This window comes from Macaca thibetana, chromosome 20 (genome assembly GCF_024542745.1).
Source record: "Macaca thibetana thibetana isolate TM-01 chromosome 20, ASM2454274v1, whole genome shotgun sequence".
Classification (NCBI taxonomy): domain Eukaryota; kingdom Metazoa; phylum Chordata; class Mammalia; order Primates; family Cercopithecidae; genus Macaca; species Macaca thibetana.
In genome coordinates this window covers 36,327,394-36,344,132 of record NC_065597.1, presented here as the reverse complement: position 1 = coordinate 36,344,132, position 16,739 = coordinate 36,327,394, and the positions used below count along the sequence as shown (strand labels likewise).

General features: G+C 44.6%; 1 long non-coding RNA gene across 1 annotated transcript in view; it reads right to left on the bottom strand.

Annotated features, from left to right (window-relative positions):
* The window catches only part of LOC126944159 (uncharacterized), a 55,182-nt gene that overhangs the window by 34,697 nt on the left and 3,746 nt on the right, over nucleotides 1–16,739 (bottom strand). The window contains exon 2 of the long non-coding RNA XR_007721963.1: nucleotides 7,399–7,609. This is a non-coding gene — a long non-coding RNA (uncharacterized LOC126944159). The remainder of the gene's footprint in view (nucleotides 1–7,398; nucleotides 7,610–16,739) is intronic.

Genomic DNA, 16,739 nt, shown 5'->3' with positions numbered 1-16,739 from the left:
AGGAGCCTATATGGCAGATAATTATTCTTGCTGCCCTTTATGCAAATAATTGGGCCAAGTATAACAAGATGAAAGCTTATTTTGCAAACAAATCAGTCCTATGATAATTTGTTTTTAATAAAAATGAGGACTAGAGAGAGAAAATTATTTTTTAATGACCATGGTATGCCTGTTATTAGATTCTAACCTCATCAGTTGTTTTTGAGTTTTTGTCTCTAATTTAGGCTAACCCTGCTTATTCCTGGAACCAACCAGTGATCTCTGGCTGCAGCTCAGATGAAACAAGAGGGATCAATATTCTAATTCTGGGCACATACTGGAATTGGCTAGCAACCCCATGCACCCAAGTCTTAGCAGGCATGACTATAGTCACCAGCTACCTGGGCATGTCGGCAGCCTTAGGATTTTTTGGAGCTGTCCTCAACCCCTTGTTTTATTTTGCCTCTCACCTTCAGGCCATCAAGCTCTAGATGATCCTCAGTGAGGGATGCCATACTCTCAATATTCAAGAGTCACTCTTCTACAGGGAATTCCTAGACTGCCCATCAGAGGAACATGACAAAGGTGAAATCCTGCCCTTGTCTGCCTTGGACTTGGATGGATACCACTTCCACCAACCCACAGAGCCACCCTGCCCTGACATCTAGCGAGAGGCCAAGACCCACAAAAGAACCACCACTATCCCTCCATCACCAGGAAGCAATTACAGAAAAGTGATCTTTATCCATTTTCCCCAAAGAATTGGGGTCTTGGACTCTTGGAAAGGGAAATGTTTCAGTAGGTAGGTAGTCAGACATGAGCAGGGCAAGGGAGTCCTCTCCCCACCAGGAATGTCAGGTGATCATCAGGTGATAGTCAGGTGATTGTTAAACTGTTTTTCCAGAATAATAATTGGTTGCAGCTGGAGCCAGGGAAAGGCAGTTTCCCAACAGATAGAAAACACATGAAGCTGCTGATTGGCAGCTTCTGATAAGATCTCAGGAGTTGGACAAGTGGACTTAAGCATGCACCCTAAGAGGCAAAATTGCAGAGCTAACCTGGTATATGACCTTCCTCTAGGAACACTCAACTCATGAAGGAAGAACACCTCAAGTGAGCATGCACACAAGTTCATTAAATGCACTGTGCATGTGGTCCCTCCCAAGTGCTGGCAGGCCAGACTGCCCAGCCCAGAGGAAGAATCAGGGGAGAAAAGATGTGACCCCCTGAAAGCATGCCAATGTATAAAACCCCAAGTCAAAGGTCAAACCATGCACTTGAATCTCTCAAGTTGCCTATGTGGCCCTCTTATAAGTGTACTTTATTTCCTATTGTTCTTGCTCTAACACCTTTTAATAAACTTTCGCTTCTGCTCTAAAACTTGCCTTGGTCTCTTATTTTGCTTTATGCCCCTCAGTTGAATTCTTTCTTCTGAGGAGGTAAGAATTGAGGTTGCTGCAGACCTGTACAGATTCACTGCTGCTAACATGATGAAACATGCCTGACCCCTGCCTTCCCATCATGGCCCAAACTAGTTTTTCAGATTTACTTAGGAATCTCCTTGGCCAAGAGCGGGGGCTCCATTTAGTAGTTTGGGAGGCTTAGAATTTTATTTTTGGTTTACACTCCAAACACCAGGTTTGCCTGGTGTTTGTACAGTGATGTACAATGCCCCCACCCTGAGTGGTGTCACTCTGGAGTTTATTTCTGGTTCATCTAGGACACCATAAATGTGAACACACATTGAGATTCTACAGTCCTTTGAGGGTAACAATAACCATGATTTTATCAGATTACATAATCTTCTGTTTCACGTGTGTAGATCTGAGATCACACTGCCTGCAGGGGCTCTGCTTTTTCTTCTTTCCCGTGGGAAAGATGCTAAAGCATAAAAAGATGCAAATGCATAAAAACAAACAAACAAAAAAGTATGCTAAGGGAGCCCAGGGAAATGAAGGTTCACACCACAACACCATGCACTCAGAGAAAGAAACATCCTGCAGGATGGATACTCCTTTATCAGACAATGGGGTGGGCAGTGGGGTAAGATTGCGGGGGTGGGAAAGAGTGCCCTAGATGGAGAGAATGGTATGTGCAAAGATGAATGGCAACGCTCCCACAGGTAGGAGTTCAGATGGATGCCCACCAATGGCTAAGGAGGTTGGTGGGAATGGAGACTCCTGGGTGTTCATATAGAGGCAAAGTGATAGCCCTTTCCCAGACAGTGATAGCCCTTTCCACCACCATCAGGCCAGTGCTGGTGCAAAGAGGTGGAAGTGTCCAGGGCAGGGATTCCAAACATCACAGAGGCTGGTCAGAAACATAAGGCAGGTAGCAAATAAGGAGCCTGGGGCCCACCAGAAGAGCTTGTGACCTCTCCTAAACTCAAGAGTGGCCAGACAGCCAGGCACAGTGACTCACACCTGTAATCTCAGCACTTTGGGAGGCCTAGGTGGGCAGATCATTTGAGATCAGGAGTTTGAGACCAGCCTGATCAACCTGGCAAAACCCGATGTCTACTAAAAATACAAAAATTAGCCGGGTATGGGTAGCACGTGACTGTAATCCCAACTACTTGGGAGCCTGAGGCAGGAGAATCACTTGAAATGGGGAGGCAGAGGTTGCAGTAAGCCAAGATTGCACCATTGCACTCCAGCCTGGGAGACCCTGTCTCTCTCTCTCTCTCTCTCTCTCTCTCTCACACACACACACACACACACACACACACACACACACACACACACAGAGTGGTCAGACAGAGCTCCTGATGCTTTATAAGGAGCCAGAATCGCAGAAGTTTTATGTGAAATTTCCTGGATTGCAAAGCACTGGGTGTACCAAACAAACACCACTGGGGGCTGTAGCTGGCCTACAAGGCGCTAGTTGGTGGTGACTCCCGGTAATAGAGGTAACTCCTTCCATGATCCGCCCTGAACATTGGGCTCTGCAATGCCACAGCTTCCCTAGTGACCCTTGGCAGGCACCTTCTTCAGTGATTCCAAATAGTTATGACCTGTCCTTGGTGAGAGAGGAGGGGCAGGTCTCTTGAGGGTAGTGAAGCAGTACAAATGTTTGCATTTCTCAGGGATGCAATCGATGTAAACCAGATAAATGAAACCAGAGAAAGTCAGTGGCTGAGGCAGGGATGAAATGTGTCCCCGTGGCCTCTTAAGCAATTAGCTTTGATGTCCCTGGCAGCTGTTGAATTCCAAAGGCAATTCCAGTGGCTTTGATTTGAAGCCAGTCTCTTAAGACCCACGTAAAGGCAGGGACTACCCAGAGAAGAGCAAACCCAGGGTGGGTGGTGGTGATGGGGGTGGGGAGAGGGAGTGGTCGTTCCTGTCCTCAATGTCTGCAGAGTTACTATGTAGAAGGGTGAGTACACACTTATTTTGTGTGGATCCAGGAGCCAAACCCAGGGCCAGCCGGTGGAAGCTAAAGGGAGGCAGATCTTGACCTAAAGAACTCCCTAACAATGGGAGATGTCTGAAGGTGAAATCAGTTGTGTGTGGAAGTAGCAAACACTTCGTCATGGGAGGACTTCAAGCACATGGGAAATGGCCACCCTTGGGACTAAATGGTAAAGAGAAGGGTTGTTTTGGATAAACTCTGAAGTCCTTTCTATCCTAGAAATTTTGTGATTTATCTTATTAGCAATATTTTGTGGTATTCAACTGACCCATCTATTTGGGGTCTTGACTTTTTATTTTAAGAAAATGTGCAGAAACTTCAGAATTCTCTTTCTACTCTGGAAATGAGACTCTCTGCACATAAAATGTAACAAGTGGGAGGTAACCCAGAACCATGATACTTCAGAGGCACAGGTAACAGGGAGTGACTGGCAGTGGCTTCATCTGTGTCTGCCTGGGAAGAGTTAAAGTATTATACAAGCCAGGCTTCTGAAAAACGGGAAGGGGGATGGACAGATGGGATACAGGAGCCTGGAATTAATAAGAAGTCAAATGGCTGAGTCACTGAACTAATTTTAAAGTCTGAAGGTAACAGGAAAACAGAAAATCAGACAATTGGAAAGTAATGAAGGTTTTGTAAAGACCCCAAGTGGCCAAAACAACAGGAGAAGTCGGGAAAACGTAATTACAACACTGATGTGAGCCCTTTGAGCCAGACCATCCTGCCTCTGGCCCTCCCCTCTCACTCGAGTCCTGCCTGGTCAGTAGCAGCTCCCCGCCCCAGGACACAATTAGAGGGTTGGGGGGGGGTCACCATTCACTCAAAGCATTCTTGGGTAGTGCCGCCAGTGACAGTGTCCATAAGTCCATCATGGCCACTCACTCCCTCTTGGTAAGAATCTGTCTCCCCCTGACAAAGAAAGTCAGAGCAGGTGTGAATGCTGGGAACCGTTTCACCCATTATACAGAGGGAAAAGCTGAGGCCCAGAGTGGATCCTGTGCAAAGTGCAATGGGGAGGATTGAGGTATATGAGATTCAATTCATTTTTCCCTCCTGAATTAACAGAAAAGGCCCATACTGGGAAAGTTGGAGCTTCAGCTTGTGCTTCTGCTTTAAAAAGCATCATCTCTAGGGATGAATGTGGACAGTCTCTCAAACTCAATAACTGGCTTTTAAGAAACAGAGACTTCTCATGTTCCACATTCTAAAAACCCACCTTTTCATTGACAGGGTGAGATTTGAGGATGTACTTAAGAACCACCAAAATCTGTGTTCTGTCCTATTCACAGACTGATCAAGAGAGCCAGCAGCCTTTGAAGCTGCTTCTGTTTGTCTGATTTTAAAAGGCAGAGAAAGGCCCAAAGATGGTTTCCCAGCAGGATGGGACAAGTTAGCAAGTTTTCTGAGCCAGGGCAATCGTATCTATAAAGAACTAGAGAGAGAATGTTCATTTAGTCTTTAAATTTATTTCTTTATATTTTTTTAGAATCAGAAAATGTCCCCAGACGGTCCTTGTGTGATGGACTTTAGAAAGTCATTACAACCACTTCTGTTTTCCAGCCAATCTTTCTCCTCCTGCCTGGATGAAGAGCCTCAACTCTTCTCACCCTCTCCCCTCCTGGGTGGCTCCAGGGCCTCCTGACCAGTCCCTGCTTCACCCCTGCCCACCACCCTACACACAGCAATGGGACGGATCCTTTAAAATACAAACTTGATCACACTACTGAGCTATGAAGCCTTCAATGGCTTTCCCACTGTGTTCAGAGTAAAAGCCATCCTCCTTAGAGTGGCCAAAAGGTGACTTAAAAATCAGGTCACTCCCACTACTTCATTCACTCTCATCTCCCCTTGCTCACAACTTGGATGACACTGCCCTTCTTTCTCTGCTCAGCCTCCCTCCAACTCTCCCCAGTGCTTTTGAATTTGGTGCTGCCTCTTCCTAACTCACTCCTCCCTGGCTCTCTGCAGGGCTGGGCTCAACTCAAGAGACCTTGAAGAGGACATTTCTGAGCAGCTGGCCACAGGTCCTTCCCAGACAGTCTGCGTCTAACTTACCACTCTGGGAACTCGTCAAGATCTATCCACATCTTACTTATTTCCTTGTTTATTTGTTTCTAGACTTTTCTCCTGGCTTGACTTTAAGCAGGAAACTCACCTGTCTTGTTTACCACTATAAACCTGGCTCATAGAATTGTTCCTGATACACAGGGATGACTCAAGAAATGTTTAATAGAGGCAAGGAAGGAAGGGAGAGAAGGAGGGAAGAAAGAAGGGAGAAAGAAAGGAGGGAGGAAGGGAAGGAGGTAAAAAGAAAGATTGGAGGGAGAGAGGAAATCTCTCTCTCTCTCTCTCTGTCTCTCTCTCTTTTTTATTTTTTTTTAACATATTCTAGTTGGTTTTTAGCCAGAGAAGGGTGATACTTAAAACATGAGGCTTAACTATGGGCTTTATGGCCTAAGAACAGCAATGTTTGGGACAAGGTAAGAATAGCTGGGGAACCCCCAAGTCTCACCTTGCTGGCAGTCAGCTGTGTTGCCTAGGGGTGGGACAGACAGATGCTAGGGAAAGCAAAGGGAGCCGCCAGTGGGGGCAGAAGGAAATCAATGGAGGACCTGGGAAATCTCAGCCCTCATAGGTTTGCAGGACCTCTTCCTGCCTGGGAGACTCCAGCATCTGCCTTTCAATGAACAGCATCAGGACTAGCATTGCCCGGAAGAACCTGGAATCAGTGAGAGGGTTGGTGGAGTGCAAATATTTGGACCAGAGAAAGGGAACGCCTTGGAGACAGAGCTCCGAAGTTCTGCAAATACAATATCTTCATTTAAAGACTGGTCTGTAATTGGCACTCTGCACACAATTGTGCATTTACAGATGATGGCATGGGGTTCTGGAGGCCGGCTCCAGGGAGATGAGGGTGCATGGACCTTAGGCTTCGCAGAGCACAAGACTCCTGTGGATGGAAACAAAAGCAGCTATAGCCACCAGCAGAGAAATCTCTTCTTATTTTGTTTGTTTGTTTGTTTTGTTTTGTTTTGTTTGAAACAAAGTTTCGTTTCTGTTGCCCAGGCTGGGGTGCAATGGCGTGGTCTCAGCTCACTGTAACCACTGCCTCCTGGGTTCAAGCAATTCTCCTGCCTCAGCCTCCCAGATAGCTGGGATTACAGGCACCTGCCACCATGCCTGGCTAATTTTTTCATATTTTTAGTAGAGACGGGGTTTCACCATGTTGGCCAGGCCGGTCTCGAACTCCTGACCTCAGATGATCCGCCCACCATGGTCTCCCAAAGTGCTGGGATAGAGAAATCTCTTCTAAGCAAGAGAGTTGTGCACACAGCACTGGACAATTTGCCGGGTGGGGCATGAGCTCGCTAGGGCATTGGGAAGGGGCTGGTGAGGATGGTGGTCAGAGGCGCCTGGTAAACCTCAGATTCTATAACATTCAGACCAGGTCCATTTCCTGCTGATGCCCAAGTGGACTCTCAGAAGCCATCAGGAGGGTGCTCGGCTCATCAGGGGAAAGTCAATTCCCCGGGGCTTTCACTTATAACTTTGTTTGCAGATAGCAAGCCTTTTCCGCCCGGCTCCTCATCCTGAGCCTTTCTGCCTGTAACAATCACATTATTTAATTTAGACGAGTGAAGTTACCTTAGATCAATTATACTTATTTTTCCTGTGTAATTTCCAAAGCTTAATATCTCCATTCGGGCCCAGCCTGGGGGACAGGTTGTCTAGCAGAGTCCTAAACGATTTCAGCCTTTAATTCAATTGTACTTTTACCATAGCCCGGCAGCGAGCATAATTCTTTTATCCCTAAGATGTCTCATTAGCAATAATCTAATAGCACATATTAAAATATAGGTCACCGAGGTGGGCTGCCAAGTGGAAGGCTTGTCATAACTTTGAAGGCTGGACAGCTGCCTTGGTGGGACTTGGTCCCCCAATAACACACCACCCTGACTCTAGGCTTAATTCTAAAATGATCAATAAAACACAACAAAAACAGCTTACTTTCTGCAGTTCAAGGTTAAGAGCCAACGTTGGATACGGAATAGAGCTGTGGGGTAGGGTAAGGCGGAGGGGAATGTTCTTGCCAACATGACGTAGTAGGAAAGATCTCTGGCCTCAGGCACTTGGGCTGGAACCTCATCCCAGTTGTGTCGTGAACATGCAGACTGACCTGCGGTACAGCTCTTACGGCCCTTGACCTCGGTTTGCACGCCTGTAAAAGGGGAAGATACTGGGCTTAGAGCCAACGTTGCCTGAATTCTGGCACTCCCTGATCAACTTGTCCTAGTATGAATTTGATGTTTCCTTTAAATCAACTCATTCTTCTTAATTAAATACATTTGTTTTAAAAAGGAAGCTCAAGTATCAACATGGAAAAACCTCAAGAATATTTGCAGGAGGATTCATGCGGAATAAGGCCAACTGTATAAACTTTAAACATGCGCAAAAGTGATGCATAAAATGGTTTAGACAGGCAAAATAAATCTATGGGGTTCAAGGTACAGATAGCAGTTACCTTTGGGGAGGAGGGAGATGTTGACAGGGAGGGGCAACCAGGGGGACTCCTCAGATTCTGATCATTTTTTTCTTCTTCTTTTAATGGCCTGGATATGGTTTCATGGGTGTTTTCACTATGTAAAAAGTGCATTTGTAATCACTTCAATTTTCTGTGTGTTAAGCCTCACACAAAGATAAATATGTTTTATATAAAAAAATTTATATATATGTTTTCATATATAGTTTATATGTATAAAATTTTAGGGATATACACAACATTTTAGTTATATGTAAATGTACATGTGTAATTGTAAGTAATAATATATACATATAGTGCATACATAGGTACATATACAGTATATGTATATATTGAATATGTGTGCTTGTGTGTATATGGTATGTATATCGATTATTCCTAATAATATATCAATTATTCCTAATACTATATTATATATTTATATTTAATAATACATATTGTTATATATTTATGCATTATATGTATGTATATCATATATTTAATATGTGCTATTAGGTAAGTATTATGTATGTAGATAAGACGGATTATTCCCAAACGTGTATCTAAGCTTTCACTGTCTGGCATCTATGAACACTACAGAGCAGGTATCTAGTGAGAGCAGAAATACTCTGTAGTGACAGTGTAGATACATGCTTGGGAATAATCCGCATTTTTTAAGTTACCAGTAAGAAATAAAGAAAGAAACTTTATACTGTCATCGTATAATAAATAAAACACTAATATCACATGCCATAAATAGATAACTGTAAAAATAAAGCAATGAAAAGAAAGCACTGATAGGAGATTCTAGTTCGATGTGGTTTGGGCCTGAAAGTTCTGACCCAAAGCCTGACTTCCCTCTGTTGAACTGGCGATTAGTAAGTGAAAGTCGTTACAGACACATGAACACCAGATTGAGACTCACTCCTTCCATAATCAGGGCTAAAAAAGCATGAAAAGCAGTGGCACTTTCTCCCTCTGTGATTCAAAGTTACTCAAAGAAGGGCCTGCACAGCCCTGAGCCATTGCCCCTTTTCCTTGGGGCTGCACTTCTTTACTTTAGGAGAGATCTGCAAGGTCCCTCTAAGCTCTGACCATCGTGGTCTCTAAGGGATGGGGGCATGGCGAGAGGTCTTGTTACAGGTGGGCTGGAGGATAGGGAGAAAAAAAGGGAGGGACACTATTAGCAAAATTGGAAAATTTTGAAACAAAGCCCCACTCCATTCTCCAGCTACCCGGACTGGTTCTCCCTGAGCCTGAGGCAGGGGCAGGCAGGCACTCACTCCTCGGAGGGCAGTCCCCAGCCTTCCCAGACACAGCCATTCCACCTCCCTCCTGGGCTACATTGAGCTGGGGTCTGATTCCTTGAAGCACGTGTTTGTGGCTCTGGGTCTGCTCTTGGGCCACACAGAATATATGTGTAGCACCCCCTGGTGACTGCATGTCCATTCCTGAGGCCAGCAGGTCTGTCCCTCAGTCTTCTCCTAAGGCCTAAGTCTCTCCATCAACTCCTGACCTAACTCTCCCCAGGACATGCACTTCAGCTTCAGCTCCATGGCTCGCATCCACACGTGGGCAGTGTAGACCAGCTGCCAGTCCCCTTACAAGAGTTCAGTGAGGATTCCTGTGGCACTTGGAACAGGCAGGGTGGCCTCATGATGACCTCTTCCCACCTCTGTTATCACCAAAGATCCTTCGCAGCCTGGACCCTCCCCTCACTGCCACCCCCACCTGGACTTCCAACTCTTCCCAGCCTCCTCATCGAAACCTATCTTTCATACATCTCCTTCCTTCAGAGTGATGCCAGAGCAATGTTCAACTACCTGCTCTGAGAAACATTCCATAGAGAGGACGTAGGTGTGGGAAGACCCTGGGACCACGTGTCGGAGTCAGGTCTGACCTCTTGCTCTGCTACTATCCCGTGTAATTTCGGGAGTGGAAGTGAGGCAGGGAGGTACAAAGTGGGGCAAAGAAGTGGAGGGTTCTTCTGCCAGCTACCTGGGAGGAAGGGCAAAGCCCATGACACACAGCAGTAAGGGGAGACTGGCAGCGGATGCTGAAGACCTGGAAGGTGGGCAGGACAAAGGCAGAGGGGACAGAGAAGAAAAATAGAAGAGAAACAAAATGGGGTTGGGGCAGATCCTAGTACTGCTGGGAGGGGTGGATCTAAGAGCTTGAGGTGGGAGGTGAATCTTGAAGAGGGAAGGACTCTAGCTGCTTGAGGGGAAAGGGTCAAAGGAGATGGTGGTTGACGAACCACAATGTCTGGGTTCAGAAATGCATCAGCCATGGCCTCAAGTTTCCCAGCCAAAAAGGGTGAGCAGCCCTGCTGAGAATAGGGAGCTCGAGCAGAGAGATGGAGTGAGGCAAGTGAGGCCCAAACTGGCAACCGCCGAGCCATGGAGATAGAACAGGGGTGAAGAGTGTATGCCCTGGAGCCCGCCGGGATCGGGGCTTAAACCCCACCCTCTGTCCCGCTCTAGCGATGCAGTCCAGGACAGGACATCTAGCCACTTTCAGCATTGTCTTCAATCTGTAAAATGAGAACAATGATCGTCTTGTATGAAATGATACTTAGCATAGTACCCTCACCCATTTTGTTAAGTGAATAGAACTGTCAAGTGTATAGCAAATGTCTATCGTGTTTATAGTATGTGCTCATCACTGCTGATGCACTTTGCAGTCGCTGATGCAATTAAGCCCTCCAACTCCCCCAATAGATAAGATACTATAATGAGCCCAATTTTATTATCATTATTATTATTGAGACAGGGTCTCACTCTGTTACCCAGGCTGGAGTGCAGTGGCGTGATCATGGCTCACTGCAGCCTTGACCTCTCATGCTCAAGCGGTCCTCTTATGTCAGCCTTCCTGAGTAGCTGGTACTGAAGGTGTGCACCACCACGCCTGGCTAATTTTTGCAATTTTTGTATTTTTTGTAGAGACAGAGTCTTGCCATGTTGCTTAGGCTGGTCTCAAACTCCTGGGCTTAGGCAATCCACTTGCTTCAGCCTCCCAAAGTGCTGCGATTACAGGCGAGAACCACCGCACCCAGCCCTAAGCCCCATTTGATAAGTGAGAAAACTGAGGCACACATCAGCTCGAGGCAGCAAAGCTGCTAAGTGAAAGCCAGGATTTGAACTCCCAGGCGGTACAGAAGTTGAGTGCCACTATTCCTGCTGATCACATTAAGGGATCCAGAGATCAAGGGCCTCCTAAGAAACTAGGAAGGGAAGGTGGTGGTATTTACCAGAAAGAGGGGTAGCAAATCATCACCCTGCACCCTACCTCCTAGTTCCCCTGTCCTTACCCAAAGACCACCCAGCTTTCATTTTGAGGGTTGAGAATACAGAGGAGGAGGCAGACTCCTTAAGAACATGTTTCAGGCAGGTGTTCTCTGTATGTAGTCCACAGAGGGTGAACTACTGCATGTACCACTATCACTAAATAATTTAGTAGGTTCAGGATCCTGGGCACGAATGCAGAGCAGGACCAGCCCAGACTAGGTGCATCCCCCAGGCCTTGGCTTCATTGCAGACAACCCTGAGCTAAGGCCTTATGATTCCCTTGAAGAGGGTGCAGTTCACACTTCTGTTCCTTCACCCTTCCATGCCCCTGCTCTGGGGGGTTGATGGATGCTCCTGCTGCCTCCTAGATAGTCCCCTAGACAGTGAACGTGAGGCAGCTTTTTTCCCTTCCATGTTTCAGAAGGGACCCATTCATATCTTCATGGAATAGAGAGCCCAGGCAGGAAATGGCTGTTTTTTGCCAAGCGGTCAGAGCAAAAGGAGGACACACCAGTCTGAGGGAGCTGAATTGCCCACAAATTGCCACAGTCACTCTCAACTTGGGACAAAGGTTATGAAACACGTCACTAATACTGGATTTACTATTTTTTTAAAGAGCAACAATTATTTATTTTACTCATGAGTCTTCATTTGGGTCAGGGCTTAAAGGGAATGACTCGTTGATGTTCCATGATGTCAAGGGTCTCAACTGGGATAACTTGGTTGGCTGAAGCTAGAATGACTAGGGGCCGGCTGGACATTTCTTTCTCTTTTTGTGGTCTCAGAGCCTCTCTCTGTGATCTCTCCAGCATGGCACCCTCAGGGAAGTTGGACTTCACACATGGAGACTGAAGGTTCCAAGAGAGAGTTGTGGGCAGAGCTGCAAGGCTTGTTTTACTTACCTCACTTGGAAAGTCCCAGAGCATTATTCCTACCACATTCCACTATTCAGACAAGGCCAGCCCTGACTCGGTGTGGGAGGGCGTTCCACAGGGGCCTGAGTATTGGGAAGTGCAGATCACTGGGGAGCCATCGTGCTGGCTATATGATTTCCTATTACCTTACTGAACAGATTCTGTTGTGATTTCACATTTACCATTTTATTATAGAGGATATTGCAAAGGATATAGATGAAGAGATGAGTAGGGTGGCTTTTGGGGGAAGAGGATTGGAGTTTCCATGCTCTCCCTGGTGCACCACCCTCCAGGAACCTCCCCATGTTCAACTATCTGAAAGCTCAAGTTATTTTTTTAACAGGAATAAACATGCCACAAACATGCAGATTCCTAGCTCCCACTGCAGACCCACTAAATTCAAATTTCTGGGGTGGGGCCCAGGAATCTGCACTTTTAACAAATCTGCCAGAGGCATGAGCTGGAAAAGTAGAAAAGAGGCAAAAGGTCACTAGGAAGAAACAGTGACCTTTGAGGACACAAGTACCACTGCATCGTAGAGCCTTAAGAAATGTGACCCTTCACACAGTGCTACCCACTAATTATCTTCACAGGTGTTGTCATCCCCATTTTATAGGTGGGAACGCTAAGGCTTAGAAGCCAAAAGTCACCTAGCCAGCAAGTAATGAAACCAGGCTTTCAACCCAGCTTTTGTTTTGTAAGTCCAAAGGCCACACTTGTTATACCAACACATATTTGCTATTTTATCCCAGTCTTGTAATTTGAAGTCAGAGAAATCTAAATTAAAATTCTGGAGAAGATCCCTGCCTCCCACAGACGTAGAGAAATTAAATGTTTTGATACCAACAACAATAAGAAGTAACACGTATGTGATACCAGGCACTGTCTAGGTGCTTTACATGTATTTACTCATTTAATTCTCTCAGCAGTTCTATGAGCTAAGTGCCCTTATCCTCATCATCATCTTACCCATTTCACGGATGAAGAAACTGAGGCCAGGCCTGGTGGCTCATGCCAGTAATCCAAGCATTTCAAGAGGCTGAGACAGGTGAATTGCTTGAACCCAGGAGTATGAGACCAGCCTGGGCAATGTAACTATACCCCACCTATACCAAAAGGAAGGAAGGAAGGAAGGAAGGAGGAGGGAGGGAGGGAGGGAGGGAGGGAGGGAGGGAAGGAGGAAGGGAGGGAAGAGGGAGCGAGAGAGAAAGAGAGAGGAGGGAGGGTAGAGGGAGGGAGAGAGAGAGAAAGAAAGAAAGAAAGAGAGAAGAACAAGAGAGAGAGAAAGGAAGAAGAAGAAGAAGAAGAAGAAGAAGAAGAAGAAGAGAAGAAGAAGAACAAGAGAGAGAGAAAGGAAGAAGAAGAAGAAGAAGAGGAAGAAAGAGAGAGGGAGGGGGAGGGGAGGAGGAGAAGGAGAAGAAGAAGATGAAGAAGGAGAAGAAGAAACAGACAAGAAGAAAAAGAAGAAGAAGAAGAAGAAGAAGAAGAAGAAGAAGAAGAAGAGGAAGAAGAAGAAGAAGAAGAAAGAAGAAGGAGGAGGAGGGGGGAGGAGGAGGAGAAGAAGAAGAAGAAAAGGAGACGGCGGGAGAGAGAGAAAAAGAAAGAAAGAGAGAGAGAAAGAAAGAGAGAAAGGAAAGAAAGAAAGAAAGAAAGAAAGAAAGAAAGAAAGAAAGAAAGAAAGAAAGAAAGAAAGAAAGAAAGAAAGAAAGAAAGAAAGAAAGAAAGAGGGAAGGAAGAAAGGAAGGAAGGAAGGAAGGAAGGAAGGAAGGAAGGAAAGAAGGAAAGAAGGAAAGAAGGAAGGAAGGAAGGAAAAGAAACTGAGACACGGAAAAGTAGGGGAACTTGGCCGGGATTTCACAGATAGTCCACAGAGGAGTCAAGGTTAAAATTGAGGCTAGTGGCTCTTAAGTTCATGCTTTTAGCCTAGATACCATTCTGTCTCTCCAGGCTCCACAAAAGCTTTATTTGCTGTTTCCCAAGAATAGATATCAGAGAGCCAGTGAGACAAGTAAGAAAGAAGTGGGAAGATAACTGTAAGAATCACTTTGGTCCGAATGTATTCCTGGTGAAGCCATTGGGAAGTGTTTTCTGAGCAAAAAGAAAAGAGCTCAGACACTAGAGGGCAATAATTTTAAGAGACTGAGATGGATTTCATGCAGGAGTTTGCATATTCTCTCCAAACTCTATTTAAAATGCTGTGTACATTAGAGAAGACAAATACATGGAAACATGTACTGTGCTATTGGATGGGAAGACTAAACACTGTGATGATGTCAGTTCTCCCTCAAATTGATCTATAGATTTAATGCAATAACAATTGAAATTCCAGTGGGGTTTTTCATGGAACTCTGCAAGGTGGTTCAGAAATTTGTAGGGAAGAGCATGGCCAAGACATTTCCAAAGAAAAGGAGCTCGAGAATCTTGCTCCACCAGATAGGAAAGTGTATTATAAAACAATGTTAATTAAGACTGTGTGGTGGCCGGGTGCAGTGGCTCACGCCTGTAATCCCAGCACTTTGGGAGGCCGAGGCAGGCGGATCACAAGGTCAGGAGATCGAGACTACGGTGAAACCCCGTCTCTACTAAAAAAAAAATACAAAAAATTAACTGGGCGCAGTGGCGGGCGCCTGTAGTCCCAGCTACTCAGGAGGCTGAGGCAGGAGAATGGCATGATCCCAGGAGGTGGAGCTTGCAGTGAGCCAAGATCGCGCCACTGCACTCCAGCCAGGGGGACAGAGCAAGACTCTGTCTCAAAAAAAAAAAAAAAAAAAAAAAAAAAAAAAAAAAAAAGACTGTGTGGTAATTCTTGGGCACAGATAAATAGATCAACAGAACAGAAGAGAGAGCCCAGACAAAAACCCGACTGTACAAGGAAACTTAGTTTATGATAGATAATTCTCTGATGATTAGAGCAGAGAAGATGAAACTACTTAAGGACTGGGTCAGGACAATTTGTTATCTGTTAGTCAAACGAAAAATAATGAAATGGAATCCCTACTTCACACCCTATACAAAAATCAACTCCAGGTGGACATCAATATGAAGGACAAAACTGTCAAATTTTAAAATATAACTTTGGAAAATATCAACCAGGGACATATTTCTTAAACCAGACATAAATACAGAAACCAAAAGAAAAGATTGCTACATTAAATTACATTGAAGCTAATAACCTCTACTTATCAAAGTCACCCAACAGAGCAAAAAGCCTTACAATGCATCCAAGAAAAGATGTTGACAACATTTCAAAGATTAGTACCCAGGATATATTATTAAGTACTGTGAATTAATAAGAAAAAGATTAACAAGCCTATAGAAAATTGTACAAACAATATGTATCATCATCTCACAGAAGAAAAAGAAACACAAATGACCCATAAGCATTTGTGAGAAGATGTTGAACATCATTAGAAGTCATGGAGGTGCAAATGAAAACTACAGTGAGATACCATTTCACACCCAAAAGTTTGGCAAAAGTTAAAAGCCTAGGTAATACCAAGGGTTAGGGAGGATGTGAAGAAATTAGATATGAAGAATTGACATGGTGGTAGAGGGAGTTTCAATTAGTACAAACACTTTACAGAATGGTTTGGCATTACTTAATAAAGCTAAACAAATACATACCCTACAAACCAGCAATTCACTCCTAAGAATAAACGCTAGGAAAAGTCTTGCACATTTGTGTAGGTGACATCTTAAAGCATATATAGACAGTATTTTTCAAAATGCAAAAACAAAAACAAAACAAAACAAAAAAAACTGGAAACAATCCAAATGTCCTTCACAGTTGGGTGAATAAATAAATTGTTATTATTCATACAATAGACTGAATATAAACAACAATGGAAACGAGTGAACTACAGCCAACCCCATCAGCAAGGATGAATCTCAGAAACATGATATTGGGCCAAAAAAGTCACAGAACAATATCTATAGTGTGATTCCTTTTACATAAAGTTTGAAGAAGAATAAACTAACAATGCATTGTTTAGAAATATATTCATAGATGGTAATATTATAAAGAAAAACAAAGAAGTGGTGATTGCCAAACTCAGGATAATGTTTATTTTGGAGCAGGGAATAGGGGTGAATGTGCTTAGGGGGTGTGGGGTGGATGCGGGCTTGTGAGGTATGGAGATATTTTATTTCTTAACCCAGAGGGGTAGGTGGGTTCTTGTGTGTTCATATTATTATTATTTGAACTGTGAAAAAGATAATACATATTTTATTTTAAGAGATTCTGAGATGAGAGATAAGAGAGATAAGAGATTCAAGCAGGATTTGCAAATCTGCCCCAAACTCTATTTAAAATGCTGTGTACATTAAAAAAGACAAATACATGAAAAGATGTACTGTGTACACTTTTTTCTTAAGTATGATAAATTTCATACTAAATTTAAAAATGCTGTGTGTGTGTGTGTGCTGTGTGTGTGTGTGTGCGCGCGCGCATATTTCTGGATGGAAATTCCATGCCTCATCAGATTATCTAAGGAATACATAGTGTTCTAACAGAGTGACAACTGGATGTAAGATTTCTGAGATTCTGTCCAGTTCTGATATTCTCAGGTGGACAGAGCTCTTGTACAGGCTGGCAGCCTGGTCAGCTGGCCAAACCTCCCTCTGTCTTAG